The sequence below is a fragment of the Halyomorpha halys genome, unplaced genomic scaffold (assembly GCF_000696795.3).
Source record: "Halyomorpha halys isolate HHAL.00 unplaced genomic scaffold, Hhal_1.1 Scaffold123.1, whole genome shotgun sequence".
Taxonomy (NCBI): domain Eukaryota; kingdom Metazoa; phylum Arthropoda; class Insecta; order Hemiptera; family Pentatomidae; genus Halyomorpha; species Halyomorpha halys.
The window spans coordinates 841894-851389 of NW_027107023.1; the positions used below are offsets into that span (position 1 = coordinate 841894).

Consider the following 9496-nt stretch of genomic DNA (forward strand, 5'->3'; position numbering starts at 1 on the left):
TTGTAGCCCTACGACCAGTCCACTGCTGAGTCTAGTTTGGAAGGGAGAGTAGCGTTGTAGCATTGTAGCCCCTAAACAAAAAAAAAAAATTAATACAAACAATATAAAAGAATTATATCTCTATTGATAATAATAAACTAAAATAATTATACAATATTTTATTATTATGGACACAACAAATAAATTGCAGTTTAATAGCATCCAATTTATAAATAAAATAAAATATAAAATCTATAAGGAAGAAATACCATATCAAGAGCTGTAGAGGGAAGGAATTGAAGAGACAGAAAAGCTACAGTTGTTCAGGTATGAGAGTGAAAATGAAAATAAGCAGGTGCTGTAGATTAAAATGGCAATTAGGTCTATGTAACCACTAATAAAATAAATATAACTATAACTGTTATTTATTTTATAGAAAATGACAAATGCTATGTATGTTATGTAGAATGGTAAAATTTCAGATGTAATATCCTGATGATGAGAGAACCTCGAAGCGTGTGTGGGGGTATGTGAAAGAGGGAAGGATTGTTCACAATGTCGATGCATGAAAAATATAACAGTTACAACACTAGAAAACCTAAATGAACATCGTTTAAAGTTGGATAAATTTGCTAACATATGAGCCCTAAAAGAGCTATTTACATTTTATATTTTATAGTTCCCGAGATATACTTTTTTAGAAAGCATAAAAAATGTAATTAATTAAATTAACTTTAATTTTTTGAGTGGTATTTGACATCTCTACTTCGAATGGTTCGTGTGATATTTTATAAACAAAAAGTTTTGTCCAACAACTAGAAATCAACATTTTGTAAAGTTATTTTGTCAAATCTCATGAAAATTACTACTCCTTCGAAGATAAACGTCATAACCTACTTTATAGCGCATCATTTAATTTAGCTTTAATATGAGTGCTAATAAATATATCTACGTAAATGATTCCTGAGTAGAAAATTTTACAAAATAAATTCACTAACTACTGATTTTCAGTATATTTTTTTATGAAACGTTGCATTCTAAAATAGCATAACTCCGGAAGAGAGGGGGGAGAGAGAGAGAGAGAGAGAGAGAGAGAGAGAGAGAGAGAGAGAGAGAGAGCAATAAATATTGGGGGAAGGATGGTGACAAACGACGCCGTTCCCAGCGCAGCCTGATGAAAATTGATGGGCCGAATTTTTTTAAAGCCTAGGGCTGGATGCTAACAACCACACCGTAACAGCTACAAATCTCGATCCCTCCCTGAGTGATCAGCTACGATCGATAATTTTGAAAGCGGACGTTGCAATAGCTTGCAGATAGATTGCTCCCCTAATCAACAACCCATCTGTCACCTACTCCACTAGTTGGTCCATTTCTTGACATTCCATTATGAAGTGCCTCTTCCATTGCCAATGAGGCAATGAGAGTCCTTCCTAATCATATTTTTCCGACCTAATTATATCCCATACGTACCATTCGACGTAGAAATGTCTATTTGCACTCAAATGATTAAAATTAGTTTAATTTATTACATTTTGCGTACATTTTTTTTTAATGAAAAACTATATACCGGGAACTATTGAAGGTAAATAGCTCTTTAAGGGCTATTATTTTAGTAAATTTACTCTACTTTCCATTGAACCATTATGTTCGATTAGGTTTTCTAATCTAAAAAAGGTGGCTGTTTTCCCTGATCTGACTGGTACAAACTATATTTTACGAGTACTGTTAATGCCTTTATTCATATTCTTTCCAAACAAAATAAATAGAGAATCATAAATAATTAATAAAATTAGGAGTTCAAAAAGGCAATATAGGATGAGATATATAGTATATAGTATATAGGATAGATTATCTCGTTAACTATTGAACGTAAATATGAACTTCTTTTAGGGTTCATATTTTAATGTATGGGCACTATATGGGTATGTGGCCCTCATTTCCACATTCAAAACACCATGTGCGTGGACATGGACCACTAACTGTCCTACTTTCCCGCAACCATGGCATTTTCTGTCGTTACGGCGCCCGATGTTTCTTGGTTTTATCTGCCTCGTTTCGTGATTGCTAGTCTTTCCTTCCCACATGACGGTATTCATTTCCTTTCCATAGAACCGGATTAGTCCTTGATTGATTATAAGCAATTCTCGTCTCTCCGCTTTCTTCTGTTTCCATACGGGACTCTTACTCTCTTGCGCTGGCGTCAATTAGTTCCTGCGCGCACTCTACGAAGGAGCGCTCTCTGAGCATTCCCTCCTTCCTCAGCTCCTTTGCCAGCTGCATCTTTAGTACATTGGATAGAAATTGCATCCGACCCTGTACCTAGATTGTTTTCAATCATCTTACTGAGTTTGTCGGAAATTCTGTTGAAGAATGACAAAGTCCCGCGGGACATTGCCCATTAGACTGTCTTGGTTTCTTCATCTTCCTGATCATCATAAATATGCCCCCTTCCTGGCCCCAACGTTCTCCTCCAAACTTGTTCTTCAATCTTGCCTTGATCACGCTCCAGGGTCTCCTTCCTCATCTGCCTGAATCTGATTTAGAATGTTCCTCTTTACTCCGCAGACGGCCGCTGCGCATCTTGGCTATCAAGTTGATGGACTTCGCTTCAATTGCGCTTATTAGTCGGTCACTCCCTTTTAAAAAGTGATTTATTTCTCCGGTGAGTTTTTTAAGTCAGTCACCGCCTTCCTCAGATCCTGGGCGGCTTGCGCTAAAGATAATTCCGGTATTGGCTGAATTTCTTCCGAAGTTGGGTTCCGTGAAGATAAAGGTTAGTTGACTTCAGCTTGAGGTTGGTTATCTTGGTTCCTACCCTCCAGGTTCAGAACTGCTGCTCTCACGATTCCGTTACTTGCCCTATTTTTATAATATAAAAGGAGATGACAAAATCAAAATAAAAAAAAACAAATCTTATAAACAAAAATTACTGCGGTATCTAAAAAATAATACATACCCAGAAACAAGACAAACGTCAACCTAAACCTATTATTTCTATATTACACTACAGTAAACAGTTCTTACAAGATCAGAACAGCAAAATATAACAAATAATAATAAGATAAAAACACATTTTCTTACAATAACCAATTTTCAGAAAATTCTAAAGTATACATAACAATGATAGAAAAACTAAACAAAACACAATAATATATTGTGTAATAATAATACATACAATTTATTGCCCCAGAGATAACCCAGCTCCAGGTAGTTTTAATTGTTCAATGTGAACCGTCAAGCTTTCAATAGTGCCGATATTATTTTCTCTAATGACTGTTACCCTGAATGGCCCATCGTAACGCAGAACTTCTTTCCCTCTATTGGAAGCTACTTTACGATAAACTAACATTCCAAGTTTGATGGCTCCTGTCATGTTCCTGACACTCAAATTCTGCCGCGCTGGCCGGCAAATTGCACAACTCCCAATGGCCTCTTGGATGGTATTCTACATTCCCCACCTGAATTACTTATTGTTTAGTGCTTGTAGGGTTTTATTCAGTCCTCGGTGATTGGTTTTACCTTGGTGGTAAGCGATCTTCACTTCCTCTTGCCGTTCCACGTCTTGGAGGGTGTCCACCATTAGCATGGTAGAATGATCGGTCTACCCTAATCTTCTCGGTTTTCCATGAACTGCGTATTTTATCCCACATCACAGCGTTCCCCACATATAGATGGTGGATCCAAATACTGGCAATTGTACAATTGGCATAATCGGAACGTCCCATCTTTGTCAAACCAGATAATTTGCTGACATTTATCATTTATTATTTCCTCCATCTTCTGTGATCTTCCCTTACTTCCCTCTATGTGACTCTTCCCTGATGGCTAGTCCCGTCGTTTCTTGTTGTTCATCCTCCCCTGGTTTCTATTTACGCAGAAACTGCCCAGCGTTTCCTGAAGGGCCCGCCTGGTCTTCCTCTATTTCCCTTGAGAACCAGTCGGCCACCAAATTCTCTTTTCCAAGTTTTTAATTATTTTCATATTATACTAGTTAAGTAATTCCTTCCAAGGCGTGATCCTAGCGGATGACTCCTTTAGCTTCCCGACCCATTGCAACGGGCGATGATCCGTTTGAACCTGGAACTGCCTTCCAAACACGATAGGTCGGAAGTGATCTACCGCACAAACAATTCCCAGAAGTTCCCTCTGTAGCGCACTATAACGAGTCTCTGCTTCTATGAGGCGCTTACTAGTGCATGCTGCAGGACGTTCACTATCCGCGCCTTCTTGCGACAACACTGCTCCCAGGGCATATTCACGTCTGTAGTGATTGTGAATATTTCTTGCAAATCCGGAAACGCAAGGACCGGATCCCTCTGCAAGTGTTTTATGCACTTCCGAATATTCTGTTTCATGGCTGGTGTCACTATCAGTTTCCTACCTTTTGTTAAAAGATTATTAAGGGGAACCATGTATTCCGCCATTTCTGGCACAAACCGGCGATAGTAGTTTACTGCGCCTAAAAGCCTTCTGACCCCTTTTAAATCCCTTAAAGGGCACTGCCATACGCTGTGAAGCAACCACTTTATGTGGATAGAGTCTAACTCCCTCTATGGAAATTGTGTCCCCCAAAAAATTTATTTCTTTTTGACCCAGTGAAGATTTTTCCCAGGACAGTTTGAAACCAAACACTCATTTCAAATGCTGCACATGTTCGGTTCCGTGTTTTGCTGGAAACCAGTTAGTGGTCCATGTATATCTCACACACAGACTCGTCTATTCCCCTTAAGAATTCGTCTAAAAGTCTTTGGAAGGTAATAGGCGCATTTTGTAAGCCAAATGGCATCGACCTATAGTGTCTAAAACAGCCTTGTCTTAGAACAGTTTTGACCTCCTAGCTACATTTGTCTAAAATATTTTTTTCGGGACTCGCAAAATTATAATTTTTATCAGCCGATACCTTTTCCTGTGGAATGCAGTACTATAATAAGATATGATAATGGTAGTACCATAATAAAATATGATAATTGTGGTAAGGTCAGCAGTCGTGTATCAGAGTTGGTGCGTTGAAAAGTGAAATCGAAGTTTATTATTTAAGCAGTTAAGAATAAGTTTGGTAGATATTTCATCTGTTATGGTTGTTGAGGTGAAGTCAATGGAGAGAATAGTGGGGCTGCTCAAGTTGGATTGCGGTTTTATGCTTATCAAACCGTATCGTATCCTTCTAGAGAGTAATATAAATGTAAACTGTAGGAATATAAATTTAAAGAATATTATTGTACGGTATTAGAAGATATGGTAAAAGATATCAGTTTACATAAAAATTGTCTGGAATATAAATTTAAAAAAATGTGTTGTGCGGTATTATAAGGTATGGTAAAAGATATCTGTTTACATCAAAATTCGAGTAACTCTTTTTTTCACTTGTTTATAGAGAACAGAACATGTAGCTAACAGAAAGCTTACGTGTGTCGGTAGGCAGTAGTTATGTAATCCTTCTCAAGCCAACTTCAAGCCGGCCGAGTTCATTACTCCAACTTTAAATTGATCAAGAAATTATAATCAAATATACTTTGTATATGCTTAGTAATAGTAATAATATAATACTATTTCATGATATGGTATAAGGATTATTTTATGATATGGTTTAAGGATTATTTCATGATATATGGTAATGATATAAGGAATATTTCATGGTATGTTTTAAGGATTATTTCTTAATATGGTATAAGGATTATTTTATGATATGGTACAACTATTTCAGGGTATAGTATATGGACTATTTCATGATAAGGCATGGTATAAGAACTATTTCAAGATATTGTGAGGGGCTTTTTCATGCTATATTGGACTATAATAGTATATTTTATGATATGTTATAAGGACTATTCCAAGATATTGTGAGGGGCTTTTTCATGCTACATTGGACTATAATAGTATATTTTATGATATGTTATAAGGACTATTTCAAGATATTGTAGGGGGGCTTTTTCATAATATGATATTGTATAGAGTGATACTAACAGATTTAAGTTACAGATTTAATAAAATATTTGTATGGTCTAACTACCTAATAAAAATACTTTGAAATTAGATTTTTATTTTAGATTTCATATTTTTGTTAGATATTAGAATATATTGTATTATTTACTCAGGCAGTTGATTTAGTTTTATCTATTTAACCTGATAAAGTTTACTTGGTTTAAAAAAGGAGACAAGTTGAACTTGTTGCCATATAACATTTCTATGACGTTTACGATGTTTCTGACAGAAGATCGATACCTGGCTGTCTCGCAGGTTGCTTAGGGGTATTTCACCTTGTGGGTCATGATTGCCTAACTTACTAAAACAAAATGTTTTCATATCCATAAGTATCTTAAGCATTTGTGACTTGGAAAATGAGTATCTAGACGATTTAATGGAGATTGATTGAAAAAAACATTTAACCGCCGATAAGTTTCGTACTGACATATGAAGTAAAAATAAGCTTATACTGTATCATCATTGTGCATTGAGATAACAAAAAAAAAAGATCTATAAAAATCGTTCAGGTCAGTTCCAGTATATTTGCCAAGCAGTTTTTATAAACACTAACATCATGTACCTTTATAGTCTTATTATTTTATTTAATACTAAAATACTCTATTTTGAAAGATTAAATAATTAAGTTCAGGATATTAATTTCGTTCTAGTTATTATATCTTCTGAAAATCTGAAAATGTGTGAATATACACAGACCAAATCCTGGGTCATAAAACAAAGTCTTTTCTAAAATACTATTTCCCAAGCCTAACACTATTGTCTCCTCGCCAGTTGGGTACCGCGATGGCCAGGAGTAACGACACCCGAGATAGGAACTGAGGGGGAGGGAGTTCCATCCATCACCTCTACCTGTACCAGATGGGAGGATAAGGCCTAATCGCTCTCTCCCTGCCCTCGCCTTAATATCGTGTCACATTAGTACTCTGCTAATGTTAGCTGATATTTTACTATCATTAAGCGAGTTTTTTTTTTTTATTATTTTATTATTACGTATTTTATTAATTGATTGGAGAAGTTTCAGGTCTCCATCAGTGCTATAGAAACTCAGGTCGAAACGTCGGCATAAAATAAATAAATATGGTTTTGTTTATTTATGTTGTTCTTTGCTGACCGCACTCCCCGACAAACTTCTCCAATCATTAATCTACGGTCGACTATCTACATACATACTTTTTTTTTTTTTTGTGCTAAGAAACTTAAACAATGTTTTAAAGTGAAAATAATAAAGAGTTAGCGAAGGAAAGATCGCGAATCCTCCCATATACGTTTAGTTTTATCCTTGGGCCATTCATTGGTCCAGTGCCAATTACCGACGGATCTAGGCCTTACAATTCCTTCGTTACTAAACTCAATTCAAATATTCTCATTTAAACCGCCACAATTTTATCACTTGAGCTATAAGTCAATCTGGGTCACTTTTATATGTAATTAAAATATTTCATGAATTGTTTCTTACAGCTCATTCATTTATAAGTTCTAATATTTATTATCGACAATAGAAATTAGTAAGTTTTGTTGTATTTATTTATTATTGCGTTTCGAAAGATAATGAGAGATAAAAATATTTGCTTGTTTTATTCTCCCACGTAAAGTGTTGAATCATTGTGGCACGCTGAGATTCTCAAAGTTTAAAAGTTCTTTACTGTTCTCCATCCATCGAAATTAGGGATCGGGCTTGGTGGTTACAGACGAAAATGGCTTCCAGGCTATTCTCAGAAGTCTTCCTGATTGCTATCACGTCATGATGACCATCTGTATTGACAATTGTGTAGCCTTCATAAGTGATTTTAATAAAGTCTTCAACATTGGTTTGTTATTCATCTTAGATAACTGTATTCTTCTATTCTAAGAAGCTGTATTTGTATTCTAAGAAATTCCCTCGGTTAGAGTTGACATCATGAATTTCTCAAAACAGTTGATCGTACCTAATAGACCAGAGAGTCATCTATTTAGCTAGCATTGTGTATGTTGTTGGGTTGGTTTGAATAGTGTACTGTTTATCCTTAGGTTCATACAATTTTGTGCTTATCATTCTTGTTGATGCTTCAAGTCCCGAAATGTAGCTAATTTTGTATTCCGAAGGCTTTCAATAATAGCTCAATTAAAAAAAAAAATTTAACTTTTCCAAACAAGTTAACAAAACTAATTTTTTCAATATTGTTAAATACAATGAATATTTTATTTGATACAAGTTTATATAATCGTTAATATAAATACTCAGCTAGTTCTCCCGTAATGAAGGTAAGAATTATTGATAGAGGTGTGTGGTCTGAGGAAGGAAATAGACCAGACCGGAGCTCTTTGGTCAATTAATGAACTTTGGGATTAGGAGGGAGTTGTGCTCTGATAGCTTGATTCAGGTTCAGTCTTTAGGCTGTTTGTCTTCTCTTTAATTACAACTATACATCTTGTTTCTAATATTTTATTTATTTACTCTCTTCAAATTGGTTTTCAATAATATTTACTTGATTATTGGAAAAATAAAGCATTTCTGCATTATTTTGCCGATGGAGAATGAAAGTGATTAATGCTTAATTTTCGATCTTTCTGTCCGGATCATATTTCAGAATTTCGTACTTCCTCTCTCATTGCTGGGAACCGCTTACAAGTTAAAACCCTAGGGCTGTGTTATCGAAATGCTTACTACATTTTCACAAAACTTCTAGTGTCCCTAGCAATAGGATTTTTTTCCTTTTATTCTTACATAAAATTAGAAAGATGCAATGACTTGGAACTGGTTATCTCTTAAGACTGCAATCCACTCCTCTGAATGATGAAGGGCTGTAGAGTTGCTTCAGGAATCTTGATATTTTTACAACTTAATGTGTACAGCTGCCATTGGCAAAGAGTTTTGGACAGCATCAGGCCAATTTATACAGAGATTGTTAGAAATCGGCAGAGTGTGTGGCCTTCACTCTGTCGTTTTATTTTATGATGTTTTTTTATTGCTTAACTAGTGTTAACAAACAGAAATGTTTATTTTATATTTAGGTAAATAAAAAGGTAGGCAGAGTATGAGGTATCAATTTTTGATGTTAAGTCGTGAAATTACTGGCGAAAGTTATATCGAAAGTTATATTACTGGAGTGGATTTTTCTTTTAAAAAGGTTCAAGGAGGTGGCTATTGTTATTGATTTTTAATTTATTTTTTCTCTCAACTTCGGTAAAAAAATATTCTGTGCTTTCCAATAATTTAAAATTCATTCCGGGCCCAGATGGTTTTCTATTAATATCAGCTGAATTCTCCACTACAATATTTTATTTCTACGATAGCAGGAGTGATAAAACTTTATATTGACTGATTAACTTTTACTTATTCTTTAAACATTTTACAAATTTAAATATTATAATTGTGTTTTAATTTAATTTAATCTACTCTCAGCACACTTGTGTATGTAATAGAATAGTTATTTGATTTCTGCGAATTATTTTCTAGATTCCTCATATTCTCAATGAGCTATCCCGGACCGTTTGGAAGATCGGGTAGAGAGGGTATGATAATGAAGATGTAGGTTAACAATTTGTTATGTTT

At 35.0% G+C, this 9496-nt stretch overlaps 1 protein-coding gene across 4 annotated transcripts in view; it reads left to right on the forward strand.

The window, feature by feature from the left end:
* LOC106678095 (heterogeneous nuclear ribonucleoprotein L) overlaps positions 1-9496 on the forward strand; it is a gene marked incomplete at its 3' end in the record, with an annotated part of 95031 nt that overhangs the window by 82571 nt on the left and 2964 nt on the right.